General features: G+C 43.1%; 1 non-coding gene across 1 annotated transcript; it reads left to right on the top strand.

Annotated features, from left to right (window-relative positions):
* Positions 1-1201: 1201 nt before the first annotated feature.
* On the top strand, positions 1202-1276 carry Trnas-uga (transfer RNA serine (anticodon UGA)). The gene has a single exon. It is a non-coding gene; the product is annotated as a tRNA-Ser (tRNA).
* Positions 1277-7946: the final 6670 nt, after the last annotated feature.

Here is a 7946-nt window from a genome sequence, read left to right as displayed (position 1 = left end):
ACAAAAATATACGACCAATGCTGTCTCTCCTTCCAAGTATACCCATTGTCTGGTCGTAGTGCACAGGACACTATGGAGTCGCCAATCAATGAAATTAAAACTGTAGACAGTGTCAAATTTTTAGGGCTACAAATTGACCACAACCTAAATTGGAAAACTCACACTATAGACTTAATGAAACGCCTTAGTTCAGCTACGTTTGCAGTACGCATGATAGCAGAAATAGGTGATTTAAAAAGAAGAAGTTAGTTTATTCGGCCTACTTCCTTTCACTAATGAGTTATGGAATCATCTTTTGGGGAAACTCCTCTCACAAAGAGAAAGTTTTCAAAATTCAGAAACGAATCATTAGAATTATATCTGGTGTCAGTCCTAGGTCATCATACAGAGCTCTCTTTAAGAAACTTGGTATTGTAACTACTACTTCTCAGTACATATACTCATTGATGTCCTTTCTCATTTCCAATATGTCTCTTTTTACACAAAATAGTGCAAAACATGATTATAATACCAGAACCAAAAACAATCTGTATAAGGACTACAAAAGCTTAACATTAGTACAAAAAGGAGTCAAATGTAAGGGTACTCATATATTCAGTAACTTACCAGAGCACATCAAAGGTCTGGTAAGTGATAAAGATCGGTTTCAGAGTGAATTAAAGATTTTCCTGAAACTTCCTGGCAGATTAAAACAGTGTGCCGGACCGAGACTCGAACTCGGGACCTATGCCTTTCGCGGGCAAGTGCTCTACCAACTGAGCTACCCAAGCACGACTCACGCCCCGTCCTCACAGCTTTACGTCTGCCAGTACCTCGTCTCCTACCTTCCAAACTTTACAGAAGCTCTCCTGCGAACCCTGCAGAACTAGCACTCCTGAAAGAAAGGATATTTCGGAGACATGGCTTAGTCACAGCCTGGGGGATGTTTCCAGAATGAGATTTTCACTCTGCAGCGGCGTTTGCGCTGATATGAAACTTCCTGGCAGATTAAAACTGTGTGCCAGACCGAGACTCGAACTCGGGACCTTTGCCTTTCGCGGGCAAGTGCTCTACCAACTGAGCTACCCAAGCACGACTCACGCCCCGTCCTCACAGCTTTACAGTTAGTTCTGCAGGGTTTGCAGGAGAGCTTCTGTTAAGTTTGGAAGTTAGGAGACGAGGTACTGGCAGAAGTAAAGCTGTGAGGACGGGGCGTGACTCATGCTTGGGTAGCTCAGTTGGTAGAGCACTTGCCCGTGAAAGGCAAAGGTCCCGAGTTCGAGTCTCGGTCCGGCACACAGTTTTAATCTGCCAGGAAGTTTCATATGAGCGCACACTCCGCTGCAGAGTGAAAATCTCACTCTGGAAACATCCCCCAGGCTGTGGCTAAGCCTTGTCTCCGCAATATCCTTTCTTTCAGGAGTGCTAGTTCTGCAGTGTTCGCAGGAGAGCTTCTGTAAAGTTTGGAAGGTAGGAGACGAGGTACTGGCAGAAGTAAAGCTGTGAGGACGGGGCGTGAGTCGTGCTTGGGTAGCTCAGTTGGTAGAGCACTTGCCCGCGAAAGGCAACGGTCCCGAGTTCGAGTCTCGGTCCGGCACACAGTTTTAATCTGCCAGGAAGTTTCATATCAGCGCACACTCCGCTGCAGAGTGAAAATCTCATTCTGAAAGATTTTCCTGTTGGCCATCTCCTTCTACTCCGTCGATGAATGTCTGCACAAGGATTAAAGCTGATAACTCTGCCTTAGAATTGTACAATGTCCATGTATCTGAGTAAAAAATAAAACCCATTTGACTCTTTCCACATCTCAGAGACTTCTCTCCTAGGGATCCATGTAAAACGATAAATGTAATGCAATGTAATGCAGACATTGAGACACCTCATTAAAAAGTGTCACCAGTGGAGTTCAAGCGGTCATAAAGACCAAGGTGAACACGCGCCACATTAATGTCCACTAACAGTTATCCAGATAATTTTGATCAATTAGTATATGTATTGTGTATGGCGTTATTAGTTTGGAGATACAGAAGCGTAGGTTTCCCTTTGTGTTTATTGGTACCTTGCTTGTATAATGTACGAGTTTTTAGTCTTAACTTCCTTGTGTTAATGATTTTGTTGAGTGTGTGTAGAACGTAAGACTATGTTTGAGTTGAGGGCTATGATAGAGAGCAAATGGGTGAAAAGAAATGCTGACACATATCCTATTCTTCTGAAGGGAGCTCCGTACTTGTTTTGAACTTGTTCTCTACTATGTGTATCGTAAGAAAGTTCAAAAGAAAGTGGAATCTGTGAAGCTAGCAATTGTGCTAAAGAATATCTCAAAAATTAGTGTTCCATGCATTTCGAACGAAAATAAATCACAGCGCAAACTATTTAAATGGAACTCTGAACAATCACGACAGTTCTCCGAGCAGTCATAAACCGCCTCCAAAAAGTTTTTGAACTTAATTGAGCAGTTTGTCAAGGTGACGGTGGTCCCCTCTCTCTACGTAACAAATGCGGCGATCTTTCTCTCTGGGACTAACACCTGTCTAATTATCGTAGCTCCAAGAGCCTTGAGCTGGAATAACACGTAATTTGACTTGGCGTCCCAGCGAAGGCAGGCAGGGGAGTGGACGACCTTGTGACCACATCAGCTGACGTATGTGGCCTTACTGTTGCTTCTGCGGGTCTGCGCCCCACAGAGGGCTCCCGTAGCCCCCAGTTCACTTTCCATTCTCTGTGGCAATTTCACGCCATCTTCTAGAAAGACACATTCTCAAGCGTCTGTTCACCGATCTGAGAACGCCAAGAAACGTTCTGATTGTCAGTCTTCCACACTTTCCTTTTACTAAAGTAAGTTAACTTCTTGAGTGGTTTAGGCTATGACGAAAAAGTGTCCAAGTTACTTCTACACAAAAACAAAGCATTGCAGTTTTACCTGTTGACAATCGTCAATAATTTAAAGGTTTAAGACAAGAAACAAAGTCCTTTAGTTTTAATTTACCTCCTAGGACTCGTTGAATTCTGCACAAACATTTGGTTTAACAATCATGAAAGATAGTTGTATACGTGGAAGGCACCTGGAGACACCTTGCAAATTCAGATTGATTGTATACTTTGAAGTCACAGAGTTCAAACCGAAAAACATTTCCAGAAGCCAATGTTGACTCTGACCATCATTTTTGGTTATGAACTGCAGATTAAAAATGAAGAAATTCAGGGAAAGTAGGAAATTAAGAAGATAGTACATAGATTAACTGAAAGGACGAGAAGGTGTTCAATGTTTCAATGTAACCATTAGATAACAGTTGATGTAAACAGGCGAATGAAATACAATTGAAAACGAATGTGTAGCTTTGAGAGACGAAATAGTGAAGGTAACAGAGGATCAAATAGACAAAGCGAAGAAATTCAGTCGAAATCCTTGCCTAACACGGGAAATACTGAATTTCAATCGCGAAAGGACAACATACAAAAATGCGGCAAGCGAAGCAGGTAAAAGGGAATACGCAAGTTAATTAATAAGAGCGACATAAAGTGCAAAATGGCTAAGCAGGTATGGGTAAAGATCATACGCAAATCTGTAGAAGCATGCATGACTAAGGAAAAGACAGAAGCGAATGCTCATTGCAATAGTAAAATAATTCAATTCGCACTGAGGTACATAACATTTTATCCCCTCAGTGTCCATTGGTGTATGGCACGGGAATAATACTTACAAATTTAGGTGTAGACCCCAAATTTCTGTTCAGCAGGAGTTACTGTTTATTTGGAGGAATATACGGCATGTTGGCATTATTTTGTGTGCAGAAAAGTGTCATTAGATGTTCCATTTCTGGTAGACTATGGAGAAGATAAAGTGATAATATTACACCCTTCAAAAATGGTTCAAATGGCTCTGAGCACTATGGGACTTAACATCTGTGGTCATCAGTCCCCTAGAACTTAGAACTAATTAAATCTAACTAACCTAAGGACATCACACACATCCATGCCCGAGGCAGGATTCGAACCTGCGACCGTAGCAGTCGCGCGGTTCCGGACTGAGCGCCTAGAACCGCTAGACCACCGCGGCCGGCTATTACACCCTAAGTGTTCCCTTACTAAAGTTGTCTTAGCATCGATTTCTGTTAAACTTGTCTGTTTGCAATAATTGGAAGAGTGTTCTTATGTTTTATGGTAACATTCGAAAACATCAACAAACTGTATCACTTCTTTCATGTTACTGGACAACAATACCACGACCATTGAGTTTTACAGGGGAGAACTACTGATCGTTGTGAGAGAAAAGTCTGCGTTATGGCTCCTGGTTGGTTTTTAATCGACTCTTTCAATGTCCAGAGGTCAAGTTACTAGTGAAGCGGGTATTTGATGAGTTGTTACCTACCACCACCACGGAGCCGTATGTCACCCACATATCTATCGCCAGCACACTCTAAACTACTTGATTGCATGCATGTGTGTGTGTGTGTGTGTGTGTGTGTGTGTGTGTGTGTGTGTGTGTGTGTGTGTGTGTATGCGCGTGCGAAAATGGGATTTTTTTTTTTGGGGGGAGGGGGTTGGAGGTGAGGAGGAGCGCGTAGGGATTACACTTAACTGTAGAGATACTGTTGTTTCCGGAAACCACAGAACATGAAGCAGTTTTAATTGCATTGACGATCAGAATAAATTACAAGGTGGGGTAAATAAAAGTGGCCCGGAGAACATGATTCCAGGGTACAAAGAAACACAGCAGAGGAAATGAAATACATTTCTAACATGACTGTAACAGATGTTGAAAGTGATCACTATTCATCTCTTGGGACTTTGGGCCCCGGTCAGCAAGTTGCTGAAGGCAGATCGAAGCTGATCTGCTGGAATTGCTGCGATCTCATCAGAAATGTTCTGTTGCAGTTCTTGAAGACTATTAGAGTTGCTGCATTACACCTTAGACGAGTGTTCAGCTAGGGCCGTGACCATACTGACCTCGGCTAACAACTTCGTCAGGCGTGAAGATTGTATAAATGTGCTCCAAGGTCCGACCTGTTGTACGGGCAATTGCTCCATCCTGTTGGAAGTAACTGTAGGTCTTTCGGTCCTTCTTATGCTGCCACCTATATGCATATCTTCACGTCCAATCCTATCCACTCGTCCGGGCCACCTTTATTTGCCCCACCCTGCAAATGTAAGATCTGTGCGGATTGGAAGCAACTTAGAGAAAGGTTTTTCAAGTGCATGCTTGTTTGAAGGAACTTCGCAGCCTATTTCCGAACTACACAGGTATTGCAATATTGTATTTATTTGCCAATACCGTTCAAGGGACCTTCAATTAAATTGTCTCCCCCGTATAGTGTGGTGGTGGTAAGTGGTAAGTTCCTATAGGATCAAATTGCTGAAGTCATCAGTCCCTAGGCTTACACACTACTTAATCTAACTTAAACTAACTTACGCTGAGGACAACACGCACACCCATGCCCGGGGGAGGACTCGAACAACTGGCGCCTCAGACCGCGCGGCTAACCTGCGCGACTGCACGGGGATATACATGATGGATGTACGAGTGCAGGCTGTAGACATGCGGTGGACAACACACGGAAGTTTGAGTATGGCCATGAGTCGAACTCAGACTGCCTAATGGCAATGCGATCTGGTGCGATAAGCGGGAAATCCGGGTTCGATTCTCAGTCCGCCACAAATTTTCGTTGTCGTTGTTCCATTATATAGTTGATGGTAGACCATATTCGTTAATGCGAATAAAGGATTTTGCCATTTATATCATTAACCTTATACCCCCCAAGCATGGTGGTGGCTATTAAGATCTCCAACACAGATGCCTCAGTCAGTGAAAAGTCTGAGCAGAGGTGCTGATCGGTTCACTACTGGAGGTTCGTAGATGCTGATGATAGTAAATCGACATGCCATCACTGAACAGACAAAAAAATAGTTTGTAAAGTCCTTGACAACCACTCTGTAATCAGCCACGTCCATGACGGATGAGACAAAACATTGTGACCACTTGTTTAATAGGATCACAGTACAAAAGAGATTCTGCTTGGCACTGATTCTACAAGTCCTTGACAGGATTCCAGAAATATGTGGCCCCAGATGTCTTAGCACAGGTCAAGCAATTCCCGCAAAGTACGGGATGGTGATTTACGCGCACAGAGCTGGCGTCCGATATGTTCCAGTGGTTACAGATGAAGCACATTTTCTGGCCAAGACATCAATGTGAGTTCACTATAATGCCCCTCAAACCACTGTAACACGATTCTGACCTTGCAACACGGACAGTTATCCTGCTGGAAGATGTCATCGACGTAGACTTCAAGCATGAAGCGATGCAGGTGGTCCGCAATAATATTCACGTAATTCAATGCTGTCATAAGGCCTTCGATTACCCTCACAGAGCCCATTGAAGCTCGACTCGGTGTACCCCACAGCATAATTCTGCACTCACTGACCTGCGTCTGTGGCGCGGTGCATGTTTCGTGCAGCTAGTCGCCTGGATGACTGCGTGTAAGAACCCAGCCATCGACCTGGCGTAAGAAGAAATACTCATTCGGAAGGCGACAAGTTTTGTATCGATCCACGGTGAAAACTCATTGATGCTGTGCCGACTGCAATCATAAGTGACGACGTATTTGGGCCAATAGAGGAACGTAGAGGTCGTGTAAAGTGGAGCTCCATGTTCAACAATGGCCTTTGAACGTTGTACTCCGAAACACTTGTGCCTAATCCAGCATTGCACTCTATCGTCAAATCTGTCACAGATAGCTGCCTAACCTGCATTACAGAGTTTTTTGATGAGATGTGGGCGTCCAGTACCATACGACCTATGCGTTATTCCACCATCCTTCAACCACTTTCCATAGGTGCTCAAGGCAGTAGCACGTCCACAGGCGACCTTCATCGCCCTTTCAGAGATTCTCGTTTAGAGCCGCTGCGCCACAGCAGTGTATCCTGTGTCAAAACCGCTTATATCAGTGGATTTCCGCATTTACGGGCCCGTTCTTTCGCTATAATGACTGACCATTCGTCTCTCTTTCTCTTAATTCTTTCCGTACTGCGTCACGTGCCCACAACACCATCAGAAGGCATTCAGTCTCGTGGTGGGCAGTGGTCATAATGTTTTGGTTCATCAGTGTACGTTGGTATTCTGTAAACGTGATGTTAATCGTGAAGATCATCTGCCTATTTATACCCTGTGATTTTCCCTCTGCTTTGTAGATCTCTCACACATTTTTGTGTATTTGTAGCAGAGTAATTACGTCCATATTGTTCTGACAACACACAAGTGAAAGATATTTGCATTTACTTTTACAGAATCTTTTAATATTTAGGTCACAGATCTTAAAGTTGTAACTGTAGTCAAAGTTTTGGGATCATGAGAAATACCATTTTAATTTAATGTTGTGATGACCACATTTGGTGTGTTGCAGCACCAATTAGAAGGATTAGCTAGTGATTCTCTGTTGCCCAGGAAACGCCCGAAATTGAATATTTTGTTTATAGCACTCTTTGAGGAGACAACTTTCTTGTCGCGCGTTTCCAGAATAAATATTTTATTCTACAGCGAAGTGGATGCTCGTCATTTATCACTGTCAAACGGTGCAGAAAATGTTCATTTTTCCTCTCAGTTATACTTACTTCTTCTTTTGTTTCCAATCAACTCCGTTATTTTCGCACCTCTTTACTTATTACTTGTGTTCTGTCCTTGCCTCTCTCTTTTATCACACCCATTGCTCCCCTGGCCCACAGTTTGAATTTACCTGCTGTAATTTACGTTTACTGTTATACTTTACACAATCAATTTTAAATAGTGGTTTCTCTGTTATAACTATTTCTGTTTTCACTATTTATGTCGTTACTGTTTCTGATTGTTGCGTTGCATGCCCGATGCTCAGGTGTCCCATGGTGAATGTACTGTAAAATAGGAAGATTGGATGCTAGCCAGGATAAATAAGCAAATAAAATTGATGTCATGTGGAGTCATTGCTTTTGCACTA

The sequence above is a fragment of the Schistocerca serialis genome, chromosome 3 (assembly GCF_023864345.2).
Source record: "Schistocerca serialis cubense isolate TAMUIC-IGC-003099 chromosome 3, iqSchSeri2.2, whole genome shotgun sequence".
In the NCBI taxonomy this organism is placed as follows: Eukaryota; Metazoa; Arthropoda; class Insecta; order Orthoptera; family Acrididae; genus Schistocerca; species Schistocerca serialis.
Note: the sequence above shows the minus strand (reverse complement) of the source record. Positions and strands in the feature narration are given on the sequence as shown.